The following is a 13,059-nucleotide window of genomic DNA, read 5'->3' as shown; positions in this document are numbered from 1 at the left end:
TCTGAGGGTTGTCTTTTCACCTTGCTTGTAGTTTCTTTTGCTGTGCAAAAGCTTTGAAGTTTCATTAGGTCCCATTTGTTTATTTTTGTTTTTATTTCCATTATTCTAGGAGGTGGATCAAAAAAGATCTTGCTGAGATTTATGTCAAAGAGTGTTCTTCCTATGTTTTCCTCTAAGAGTTTTATAGTGTCCTGTCTTACATTTAGGTCTCGAATCCATTTTGAGTTTATTTTTGTGTATAGTGTTAGGGAGTGTTCTAATTTCATCCTTTTACATGTAGCTGTCTAGTTTTCCCAGCACCACTTACTGAAGAGACTGTCTTTTCTCCATTGTATATCCTTGCCTCCTTTGTCATAGATTAGTTGACCATAGGTGCTTGGGTTTATCTTTGGGCTTTCTATCTTGTTCCATTGATCTATATTTCAGTTTTTGTGCCAGTACCATATTGTCTTGATTACTGTAGCTTTGTAGTATAGTCTGAAGTCAGGGGGTCTGATTCCTCCAGCTCTGTTTTTTTCCCTCAAGACTGCTTTGTCTATTGTGTCTTTTGTGTCTCCATACAAATTTTAAGATTTTTTTGTTCTAGTTCCATAAAAAATGCCATTGGTAATTTGATAGGGATTGCATTGAATCTGTAGATTGCTTTGGGTAGTAGAGTCATTTTCACAATATTGATTCTTCCAATCCAAGAACATGGTATATCTCTCCATCTGTTGGTATAATCTTTTATTTCTTTCATCAGTGTCTTATAGTTTTCTGCATACAGGTCTTTTGTCTCCCTAGGTAGGTTTATTCCTAGGTATTTTATCCTTTTTGTTGCAATGGTAAATGGGAGTGTTTCCTTAATTTCTCTTTCAGATTTTTCATCATTAGAGTATAGGAATGCAAGCGATTTCTGTGCATTAACTTTGTATCCTGCAACTGTACCAAATTCATTGATTAGCTCTAGTAGTTTTCTGATGGCACTTTTACGATTCTCTATGTATGGTATCATGTAATCTGCAAACAGTGACAGTTTTACTTCTTCTTTTCCAATTTGTATTCCTTTTATTTCTTTTTCTTCTCTGATTGCCATGGCTAGGACTTCCAAAACTATGTTGAATCATAGTGGTGAAAGTGGATATCCTTGTCTTGTTCCTGATCTTAGAGGAAATGCTTTCAGTTTTTCACCATTGAGAATGATGTTTGCTGTGGGTGTGTTGTATATGGCCTTTATTATGCTAAGGTTGGTTCCCTCTATGCCCAGGTTCTGGAGAGTTTTCATCATAAATGGGTGTTGAAATTTGTCAAAAGCTTTTTCTGCATCTATTGAGATGATCATATAGTTTTTATTCTTCAATTTGTTAATATGGTGTATCACAGTGATTAATTTGCATATATGGAAGAATCCTTGCATCCCTGGGATAAATCCCACTTGATCATGGTGTATCATGGTGTTTTAATGTGTTGCTGGATTCTGTTTGCTAGTATTTTGTTGAGGATTTTTGCATCTATATTCATCAGTGATATTGGTCTGTAATTTTCTTTTTTTATAGTATCTTTGCCTGGTCTTGGTATCAGGGTGATGGTGACCTCATAGAATGAGTTTGGGAGTGTTCCTTCCTCTGCAATTTCTTGGAAGAGTTTGAAAAGGAAGGGTGCTAGCTCTTGTCTAAATGTTTGATAGAATTCACCTGTGAAGCCATCTGGTCCTGGACTTTTGTTTGTGGGAAGATTTTCTTTTTTGCGGTACGTGGGCCTCTCACTGCTGTGGCCTCTCCTGCTGCAGAACACAGGCTCTGGACATGCTGGCCCAGCGGCCATGGCCCATGGGCCCAGCCGCTCCATGGCACATGGGATCCTCCCAGACCGGGGCACAAACCCGCGTCCCCCACATCGGCAGGCGGACTCCCAACCACTGCGCCACCAGGGAAGCCCTTGTTGGAAGATTTTTAATCATAGTTTCAATTTCATTACTTGTGATTGGTCAGTTCATATTTTCTATTTTTTCCTGGTTCAGTCTTGGAATGTTATACCTTTCTAAGACTTTGTCCATTTCTTCCAGCTTGTCCATTTTGTTGGCATAGAGTTGCTTATAGTAGTCTCTTAGGATGCTTTGTATTTCTGCAATGTCTGCTGTAACTTCTCCTTTTTCATTTCTAATTGTATTGATTTATCCTCTCCCTTTTTTTCTTGATGAGTCTGGCTAATGGTTTATCAATTTTGTTTATCTTCTCAAAGAACCAGGTTTTAGTTTCATTGATCTTTGCTATTGTTTTCTTTGTTTCTATTTCATTTATGTCTGTTCTGATCTTTATGACTTCTTTCCTTCTGCTAACTTTGGGTTTTGTTTGTTCCTCTTTAGTTCCTTTAGGTGTAAGGTTAGATTGTTTATTTGAGATCTTTCTTGTTTCTTGAGGTAGGCTTGTATAGCTATAAACTTCCCTCTTGGAACTGCTTTTGCTGCATCCCATAGGTTTTGAATCATCATGTTTTCATTGTCATTTGTCTCTAGGTATTTTTTGATTTCCTCTTTGATTTCTTCAGTGATCTCTCGGTTATTTAGTAATGTATCGTTTAGCCTCCATGTGTTTGTGTTTTTTACGTTTTATCCCCTGTAATACATTTCTATCTCATAGCGTTGTGGTCAGAAAAGATGCTTGATGTGATTTCAATTTTCTTAAATTTACTGAGGCTTGATTTGTGACCCAAGATATGGTCTATCCTGGAGATTGTTCTGTGCACACTTGAGAAGAAAGTGTAATCTGCTGTTTTTGGATGCAATGTCGTATAAATATCAATTAAATCTATCTGGTCTATTGTGTCATTTAAAGCTTCTGTTTCGTTATTTATTTTCATTTTGGATGATCTGTCCATTGGTGTAAGTGAGGTGTTAAAGTCCCCCACTATTACTGTGTTACTGTCAATTTCCTCTTTTTTAGCTGTTAGCAGTTGCCTTATGTATCGAGGTGCTCCTATGTTGGGTGCATATATATTTATATGTTATATCTTCTTCTTGGATTGATCCCTTGATCATTATGTGGTGTCCTTCTTTGTCTCTTGTAACATTCTTTATTTTAAAGTCTATTTTATCTGATATGAGTATTGCTACTCCAGCTTTCTTTTGATTTCCATTGGCATGGAATATCTTTTTACATCCCCTCACTTTCAGTCTATATGTGTCCCTAGGTCTGAAGTGGCTCTCTTGTAGACAGCATACATATGGGTCTTGTTTTTGTATCCATTCAGCAAGCCCGTGTCTTTTGGTTGGAGCATTTTATGCATTCATATTGAAGGTAATTATCAATATGTATGTTCCTATGACCATTTTCTTAATTGCTTTGGGTTTGTTTTTGTAGGTCCTTTTCTTCTCTTGTGTTTTCCACTTAGAGAAGTTCCTTTAGCATTTGTTGTAGAGCTGGTTTGGTGGTGCTGAATTCTCTTAGCTTTTGCTTGTCTGTAAAGCTTTTGATTTCTCTATTGAATCTGAATGAGATCCTTGCCGGGTAGAGTAATCTCAGTTGTAGGTTCTTCCTTTTCACCACTTTAAGTATATCACGCCACTCCCTTCTGGCTTGTAGAGTTTCTGCTGAGAAATCAGCTGTTAACCTTATGGGAGTTCCCTTGTATGTTATTTGTCGTTTTTCCCTTGCTGCTTTCAATAATTTTTCTTTGTCTTTAATTTTTGCCAGTTTGATTACTATGTGTCTTGGTGTGTTTCTCCTTGGGTTTATCCTGTATGGGACTCTCTGCACTTCCTGGACTTGGGTGGCTATTTCATTTCCCATGTTAGGGAAGTTTACGACTATAATCTCTTCAAATATTTTCTCTGGTCTTTTCTCTCTCTCTCCTCCTTCTGGGACCCCTATAATGAAAATGTTGCTGCATTTAATGTTTTCCCAGAGGTCTCTTAGGCTGTCTTCATTTCTTTTCATTCTTTTTTCTTTATTCTGTTCCACAGCCATGAATTCCATCATTCTGTCTTACAGGTCACTTTTCCGTTCTTCTGCCTCAGTTATTCTTCCACTGATTCCTTAATACCTTTCTTCATATGCAACCACTGAACTTCAGACGTGGAGTAAGTGGAGCTCTGGATTTAGCGAGGGTAGGAATTTCTCCTGGTGAATAAGATGGTGGGGGGGTGGATATAGGAGCTGAGTGCATGCTAGGAAACAATTCTAGTGATTACCACAGAAACTAAGATGGGTAAAGAGGAAGTTCAGAAGTGAAATGGTAGTGAAAAATGGCAGGGTCAATGGATTGGACCATTCCAGTGGGTCAAGAATTGTGGAGAAGTATCACAAAAAAGAAGCTAGAAAAATAGGAGACGGTGATCAGAGAGTGGAACGCTTGCACGTGAGATCCTGGAGATGGTAGGGTTGTTGGTAACAATGTTTGGGGTGCGACAATGGGCATAAGTGACTGAAATCGGTTGGAGAACAAGATCACTGAAAGAGAGGAGTTCAAACAATGGGAAGTCTGGTGATAAGTAGGAGACCACCTACAGGAATGTTGACGTTACCAAAAAGGGTGACAGGGAAGGTGGCAGAGAGAGAGTGACCCTGGTTACATATCCCTTTGAAATATGATGAAAGCTACACACTATCATTTCAGAAAAGTGCACATACACATATATTTTTGGTGGTGTAATATTCAAATCCCCTGCCCTCTTCATGGATGGATCTCTAGACCAGGCTGAACATTAAAGCAGCTCTGCTCCAAAATTTTAAATTTATCCTTAGGTAGAGTTATTATTTCTCTCTCCCTCCCCTCCTTCCCTCCCATTTCCCTTCCTCCCTCTTTACCTGCCTTCCATGTGACTAACCATCACTTATGTGAACTTTGGTTAAGTACTCCTTTTGGAAGAATCCTGTTCCCCGAATGCAACAGCGAAGAACCGTGCTTCCCCATTTGCAACGGTAGGGGGCACCCTAACATTTCTAAACTTCGCGATGAGGTTCAGCCCACAGTGCAGAAGAGCAGCAGCCCGTTCAATAATACTTTCAGAAAAAAAGGAGAATATCAAGCTGGAGGGAAGAGACTGTTTACCACTGCACTTTCTGAAATCCAGGGTGATCCTAGCAGTTTCTTCTTTCATTATTTAGTGGCAGTAGTTAGACTGGAAAGGAACATTTTCAATAGTAAGCTAGAGGGAAAGTCTGTTTGGATCATGAAGTTCCATCTCTTAGTGAAACAGGTACAGCATTGTGAAATATTCATGTGAAATATAAATAAATACCCAAATATATCACCACGTTTTCACCTAAATCATGTTTCTACAGAGTTCAGGATGGTCTTGTTAATAGTAAAATATGTTCAACTCATAAAAACTTTAAAAAGCCACTGTTTCCTAGCCCAGACAAATAAACTCAATAAATCTTCCTCACAAAATAGCTAACAAATGGAGGAACTTGTTGGAAATATTATGGGGACCAATAAAGGGTAATTTTATTTTATGTAATAACCACTTATGAAAACTCACTGTGGCTTGATGTGAAGAGCTGGACTCCTTAGAGGTTAACACCCCAATCATAAACCAACAATGAGGGTAAACTTGAAGGGCATTTCTTCTATTATGAAACATTTACAATAATAACCTTGTAAAAAATAATGGGATCTTTTTAAAGCTCATTTATTTCCTGGCTAAGTGGCAATTTCCCATGACTCAAAATGCCAATACTTCCTCCTGAAACCCTAGGGATAATCCAATTCATGTATGTTCATTTAAAAAAAATCTGGTTAAAATAAGCAGGTGATTCTATTTTAATAACATTTGTCCTGCCAGAAATAAGACAGTCTCAGGTGCAAATAAATATATAAACAAACAGATTTTCTTTAAAGCACACGGGATCTCATATCATTTCCAAATTAGCCAATTAGCATGGTGCTATTGGAAGAGATAATTAAAAAGTACATTTAGACTCAGAAATGTTTCCTGAGAGTAATCTGGAGCGTACAGTCCTTATTCCACCTGTAAGTACTTTGGCTGATTTTCCACTCTGTAGATAGAGGTGAATACACCTTCATCTGGGCAGAGGGAAAGCCTTTTTCTTGCTCTCCTGGAGTAAGCTTACATATATCAATACTTCAAACCAATCAATAAACAATTATCTTTTAACAAAAGAACTCCCCATACCAACTCTCTAAGTTGTTTGAGGAGAGTTAACTACTACAGAATTTAAATTAAGATTAAAAGTGTTGTCTTTGTCCAAAGATCCAGCCTGTAATTTGTTCTGTTAGAAATATTTTCACAATTAGAATCCCTGGTAAGTTCATCGACTTTTGTAGTAAAGGATGTCTATCAGAAAAACTGAATTATTGAACTGTACGAGGTCACTTATATGTGGAATCTAGAAAAGACAACAAACTAGTGAATATAACAAAAAAGAAGCAGACTCACAGATATAGAGACCAAACCAGTGGTTATCGATGGGGAGAGGGAAGGGGGAGGGGCAATATCGGGGTTGAAAATTGGGGTACAAACTGTTGGGTGTAAGATAAGCTCAAGGATGTATTGTACAACACGGGGGAAATAGCCAATATTTGTACTAACTGTAAATGAGAAGTAACCTTTAAAAATCGTATCACAAATTTTAAAAGATAAAAAGAAAAACCGAATTATTGAGCTTTAGAGGTGAAAGAATTTTGCTGCGGAGAGGTGGGGTTTGGGGAGGACAGAGGATGAACAGACAATCTGTATTTGATAGTCATTAAGCTGGTGCCTTTTAAATTTTAAAGTGCATATAAATCACCTATAGAGCCTGTTAAAATGCAAATTCTTATTCAGTAAGTTGGGGTAGGGCCTGAGACTCTGCATTTCTAATGTTTCCACGTGATAAAGTGTTGCTGGTTAGAGGTCACACTTGGAGTGACAAAGCGTTAAGCTTTCTGGCAATTCTGTGCCTTTGCTTTATGTGTACTAGCTGTCCACCATTCACCCTCCCTGTTGGTATAGCTCTTTTACTATTTACACGCCTGCTCTCTGCTCAGGCGTGCATGCATTCCTTCTTTTTGGGTAGCATTCACTTTATTTTTAAAAATAAAATTTTAATTTTAGAACAGTATTAGGTTTACAGAAAAATTGTGAAGATAGTTCCCCGCACTGATTCCCTTATTATTAACTTCTTAATAATTAATTAAGGTCCATTACAATGAATGAACCAATACTGATACAGTGTCATTAACTAAAATCCACACTTTATTCAGATCTCTTTGTTTTTACCTCATGTCCTTTTTCTGCCCCAGGATCCCACCCAGGACACCACATTCCACTTAGTTGTCATGTCTCCTTAGGCTCCTCTTGGCTATGATAATAGTTTCTCAGACATTACTTGTTTCTGATGACCTGGACAGTTTTGAGTAGTGCTAGTCAGGTATTTTGTAGAATATCCCTCAATTGAGAATTGTCTGATTTTTTTCCCTCATGGTTAGACTGCAGTTATGTGTTCTGGGGGGAAGACCACAGAGGTAAAGGGTTATCCTCATCACATCACATCTAAGGAACATACCCTCAACATTATTTATCACTGTTGATGTTGGCCTTGATCACTTGGCTAAGGTAGTGTTTTCAAGTTTCTCTACTGTCAAGTTACTCTTTTTTCCCCTTTTCCATACTGTTTTCTATGGCAGGCAGTCACCATGTGCAGCCCACACTTAAGTGGGAGGTTACGTTCTACCTCTCTGAGAGTGGAGTGTCTACATAAATTATTTGCGATTCTTCTGCATGGGAGATTTGTCTATCACCCCCCATTTATAGTCTATTTCATCATTTATTTATATCATAGATATTTATTCTATACTTTGGGTTATAACCCCATGCTATTTAATTTTGTTGCTCAAAACATTCCAGTGTGGTTTTTTGTTTGTTTGTTTTTAGCACTTTTGAATTTTCTGGCACTATAAGATGCTCCAGGCTCATCTTGTATATTTTCTGCCCCAGTCATAGAATTAGCCATTTCTCTAAGGAGCCCGAACCAGACCTTTTAGTAGAGAATGCTACGGGAAACCAAGTTCTGGGCACTAAGTGTGTTAGTTGCTACAGGGGTATCTTTGCTTCTGTGCCCTCTTGGCTGATAGAGCAAGCAAATATATGTGTGAATATTAATCCATGTATATACACATATCTGCAAATATTTCTATGTATAAATATTTGTATCTACATTAAGCTAAACAAGAGTTTATATTGATGTCTCTGACTCCATTTTTTTTAACATCTTTATTGGAGTATAATTGCTTTACAATGGTGTGTTAGTTTCTGCTGCATAACAAAGTGAATCAGCTACACGTATACATATGTCCCCATATCTCCTCCCTCTTGCATCTCCCTCCCTCCCACCCTCCCTATCCGACCTCTCTACGTAGTCACAAAGCACCGAGCTGATCTCCCTGTGCTATGCAGCTGCTTCCCACTAGCTATCTATTTTACGTTTGGTAGTGTATATATGTCCATGCCACTCTCTCACTTTGTCCCAGCTTACCCTTCCCCCTCCCCGTATCCTCAAGTCCATTCTCTAGTAGGTCTGTGTCTTTATTCCCATCTTGCCCCTAGATTCTTCATGACCATTTTTAATTTTTTTTAGATTCCATATATATGTGTCAGCATACGGTATTTGTTTTTCTCTTTCTGGCTTACTTCACTCTGTATGACAGTCTCTAGGTCCATCCACCTCACTACAAATAACTCAATTTCGTTTCTTTTTATGGCTGAGTAATATTCCATTGTATATACGTGCCACATCTTCTTTATCCATTCATCTGTTGATGGACACTTAGGTTGCTTTCATGTCCTGGCTGTTGTAAATAGAGCTGCAATGAACACTGTGGCACGTGGATGTCTCCGACTCCATTACCGCATGGCTCATTCTAGACCTCGTTCCTTGCTTATCTATAACCACCCACTCCAACAATGAAAATCCAGGCTCCAACCTCCCGCCATCCACTGAGGGCCTGCTGGCGGGTGGGGCCATGTTGCTATGAGGCTGCCTGCATGCCCCAGAGCGGTGCGAGGCTAGTGCTGGTTTGCTGGTGGGCGAATATGCCTCTGGCGCTAATAGGCTAGATGGTAGATTCCAAAATGGCATGCGCCAGTGCTGGCATCATTGCGGTAGAGTGAACTCCCCGACATGGCTGCCACCAGTGTCTTCATCCCCAGGGGGAGTCCCAGTTGCCTCCTGCCCCTCTGGCAGGATCTCCAAGGTCAGCAAGTGGGTCTGACCCAGGCTTCTTTCCAATTACTGCCTCTGCATTGGGACTCAGAACATGTGAGGTTTTGCATGTGCATGTGTATCTTATAGTACTCTGGCACCCAAACATAAGTGCTACTAGTTTTCAAAGCCAGACGTTTTGGCGGTTTGTCTTCCTGGTGCAGGACCCCTGACCAGGGAGCCCAGTATGAGGCTGGGGCTGCTCACTTCTTGGGGAGAACGTCTGCAATTGTGATATTTCTCCTGTTTTGGGGTCACCCACTCAGGGGTGTGGGTCCTGACTAAACTGTGTCTCTGCCGCCACTACCCATCTCATTGTGGTTCCTTCTTTATATCTTCAGTTTTGGAAAATCTTTTCTGGTTGTTCTCATAGATAGTTGCTCTGTAAGTTGTAATTTTGGTGTGCCTGCAGAGGAGGTGAGTTCAGGGTCTTCCTACTCTGCCATCTTGGTCACACCCTCAATCGCATTTTTATTTTCAATCACATGTTTTAGTTGGATGTGGAAGTTTGCCTGACAAGTTGATAATTACTGTCACTCAGCACGTTGGCAATATTCACTGTATTTTAGTTTACATTGTTATTTTAGAAATAACTGCTTTCTGACTAATTATTGTTTAGTTGTTGGCCATATGTCTTTTCTCTCTGCTTGCTTTCAAGACTTTCTGGTATTTTTTGCGTGACTCTATTTTGCTCAAAACTCATCTACTCCTTATATCTGGATTCACTTTTGAGAAGAGAATGAAAAAGAAAAGCCAAGAGTTTCATATGCTTTATTCTCTCAAGTTAAAAAATAAAGAATAACCCGATTTAAATTTGGTGGAGATTTTTGCTGAATGAGACTGAAGTTTCAGAGATTAGGAACAGAGCTGAAATCTAGTTTTGGGCATGGGGACTGCAGTAACACTGTTTTCCTCCCATTACTAACACATGGACCTGATGGGTAAAATACAAGAACAACAGCAGAACTAAATCATACCTTTAAAAAAAGAGATGGAAATCTGTGGGTACTTCATTTAAAGCAAAGGTAATTTGAAGTTAGAGAAACATGTTTGCAGCACGATATCCTGATAACCTAGGCCTGTGTGGTATACACGTCAGAACTGAAGCTCTTTACACCCAGCCAGGGCTCTGTAAGGGCTGCTGTGGCAGACTGCGTTCTCCAGAGATGGTCATAAGAATATTTCTCAGTCCACATGGTTTTGTAGAAATTTGCCCCTCCTTCATCAAAGGTGGAATCTAATTCCCCTTCCCTTGAATCTCTTATGTCTCACTTTTAACCAACAGAATTGGTCAGTGGAAGTGATGTTCCATGATTTCCAGGTCTCGGTCAGAAAAGGTGGTGCATCTTCCAGTTGCTGGTTGGAACACTCTTGCTGGGGGCCTGTGCTGCCATGGAAGCTGTCCAACTGCCCCGAGGCCACCGTGCCATGAAGAAGCCCAAATTATCGCATGTGGAGAGACCACCTGGAGAAGCCCTGGAACTACCCTTAGAGCGATGCCTGGCCAGCGCCCATCTGCTCCTGCTGGCCTCCACCCCACCTCCCCACCCCACTTCCAGCTCCAGTCACCTAGCACTGCAAATGCTTCAGAGATATTGAGCCAGAACTGCCCACAGAGCCAGTGTCAAATTTCTCACCCCCATGAGATAAGAAAATGATCATTTATGTTATTTTAAGTCACTTAAAATTTAGTGATTTGTTATGCAGCGTTAATGACTTGAACAGCTGTTCTTTTAGTGAAAAAGGGACTAAAGGGATCCTTTCCACAGACCCACTGATGTGGCAAGAACTCTCCTCTCTGTCTGGGGACTCTGGGCAAATAGTCTCTTTTGGGAAATTAAAGTCATAAGAGATCTCTCACCTTCTGAGGTTGTAAGGTATGAAAACAAATTAAATACGGATCATTGGGGATTTTTTCATTATATGGTAACTGGCTTTTAGGAAATAAAGCTAACATGGAATGAAGTAGAGCCAAGAGTCAGAGGGAGAAAGAGTCCTGAATACAATATTTGAGCACCTAGTTCCAGCTATGCTTGATTACAGTTACATAAGCCAATTTATTTTGTTTTTGCTTTAGTTTGTTTGAGTTTCATTACATTTAACTAAAGCATTCTGACTATTACAACTCCACTTTTCTAGACCAGTTCATATCCAAAGAGATAGGAAGGGGCAGCAAGTTAGCCAATGAGGTAGACTCTTACACAGTGGCTTAAATGAATCACAGCTCCTGGATTCATGTTCTCTGTGACCCCTCCCACAGTGAGTCTGGGTGTGACCATATGACTATTGGTAAGTGTTTGCATTTGGGGGCTGGTCCTCTTGGAATTCTCTCTCGTAGAACCCAGCTGCCATGCTGAATGGATGTCCAGGATATTCTGCTGCACATGCAAGGCCATTTGGAGAATGCCTAGAGGATGAGATACATCACTGAGAGATAAACCACGGGGAGGAACACCAAGGCAGCTCAGCCCAGCTCCTAGCTGAATGCAGCCACAAGAGTGATCCAGCCAACAACACGTGGAACAGAAAAACCGCCCAGCTGAGCTTAGTTAACGCACAGAATCATGAGAAATAATAAATTGTTAATTTTTTAAACAAGTTTTGGAGTAGCTTATTAGGCACCAAAAGAGAACTGAAAGAGCCAAGGATCAAAACACCCAGTCAGAGTAGATCTTACCCAGGTGCCCAAGAAAGAGTCCATGATATCCATCCACCCATATATCCATTCGTCATCTATCCATCCATCTATTCATCCAGATATCCATCCATCCATCAATGCATCCATCTACCCATTCATCCATCCATCATCTACCCATCCATCCATCCATCCATCCATCCATCTATCCATCCATCCATTCATCCATCATCCAATCAATGCAGCATTTAATAAATGTCTACTATATACTGGCCAAAAAAAAAGAGTCATAAATGGCAAGTAAATATGCATAATCACTATGTAAATAAGGGACTTTAGAATTCAATGTTTATTTCTTTCAGAAGATTTAGGGCTTCCCTGGTGGCTCAGTGGTTGAGAGTCCGCCTGCCGATGCAGGGGACACGAGTTCGTGCCCCTGTCCGGGAAGATCCCACATGCCGTGGAGCGGCTGGGCCTGTGGGCCATGGCCGCTGGGCCTGCGCGTCCAAAGCCTGTGCTCCACAATGGGAGAGGCCACAACAGTGAGAGGCCTGCGTACCGCAAAAAAAAAAAAAAAAAAAAGAAGATTTAAAATGGTCTTGACTGTGAAGGAAATGGCTTCTGACTAATCAATACTTAAAACTAAATTTTCCAGCATATATATGGAGGTAGAAGCTGTGTTTTAAGGCCACATCCTCCCAAAGTGTATCACAATTACCTACATTTATGAACAAACAAGTTATTTTAAGGTTTAAAGGGAATACGTTTTCATTGCAATGAGAAACCAGCCATCATTTTCTGCTTTGAAATTCATTTCTTCACTAAGAGGCATTTGACTACCAGAGTTCAAATCTTATGTCCATCACTTTGTAGATTTATGACCTTGTGGGCAAGTATTAACCATTCCTAGCTATGAGTTCCCTATTTGTTAAAAGACACAATAGTAGCATCTACCGTTTGTGGTAAGCCCCAAGCAAATAACTATTATTATTTTATTATTTTTTGTGTGTGTGTGTGTTATGCGGGCCTCTCACTGTTGTGGCCTCTCCCGTTGTGGAGTACAGGCTCCGGACGCTCAGGCTCAGTGGCCATGGCTCACGGGCTTAGCCGCTCCGCGGTATGTGGGATCTTCCCGGACTGGGGCACGAACCCGTGACCCCTGCATTGGCAGGCAGACTCTCAACCACTGCGCCACCAGGGAAGCCCAATAACTATTATTATTATGCAAGATGATTCCTGGAT

The sequence above is a fragment of the Delphinus delphis genome, chromosome 4 (assembly GCF_949987515.2).
Source record: "Delphinus delphis chromosome 4, mDelDel1.2, whole genome shotgun sequence".
In the NCBI taxonomy this organism is placed as follows: Eukaryota; Metazoa; Chordata; class Mammalia; order Artiodactyla; family Delphinidae; genus Delphinus; species Delphinus delphis.
The sequence above is the reverse complement of the archived record's forward strand: the minus strand, read 5'-3'. Positions refer to the sequence as shown.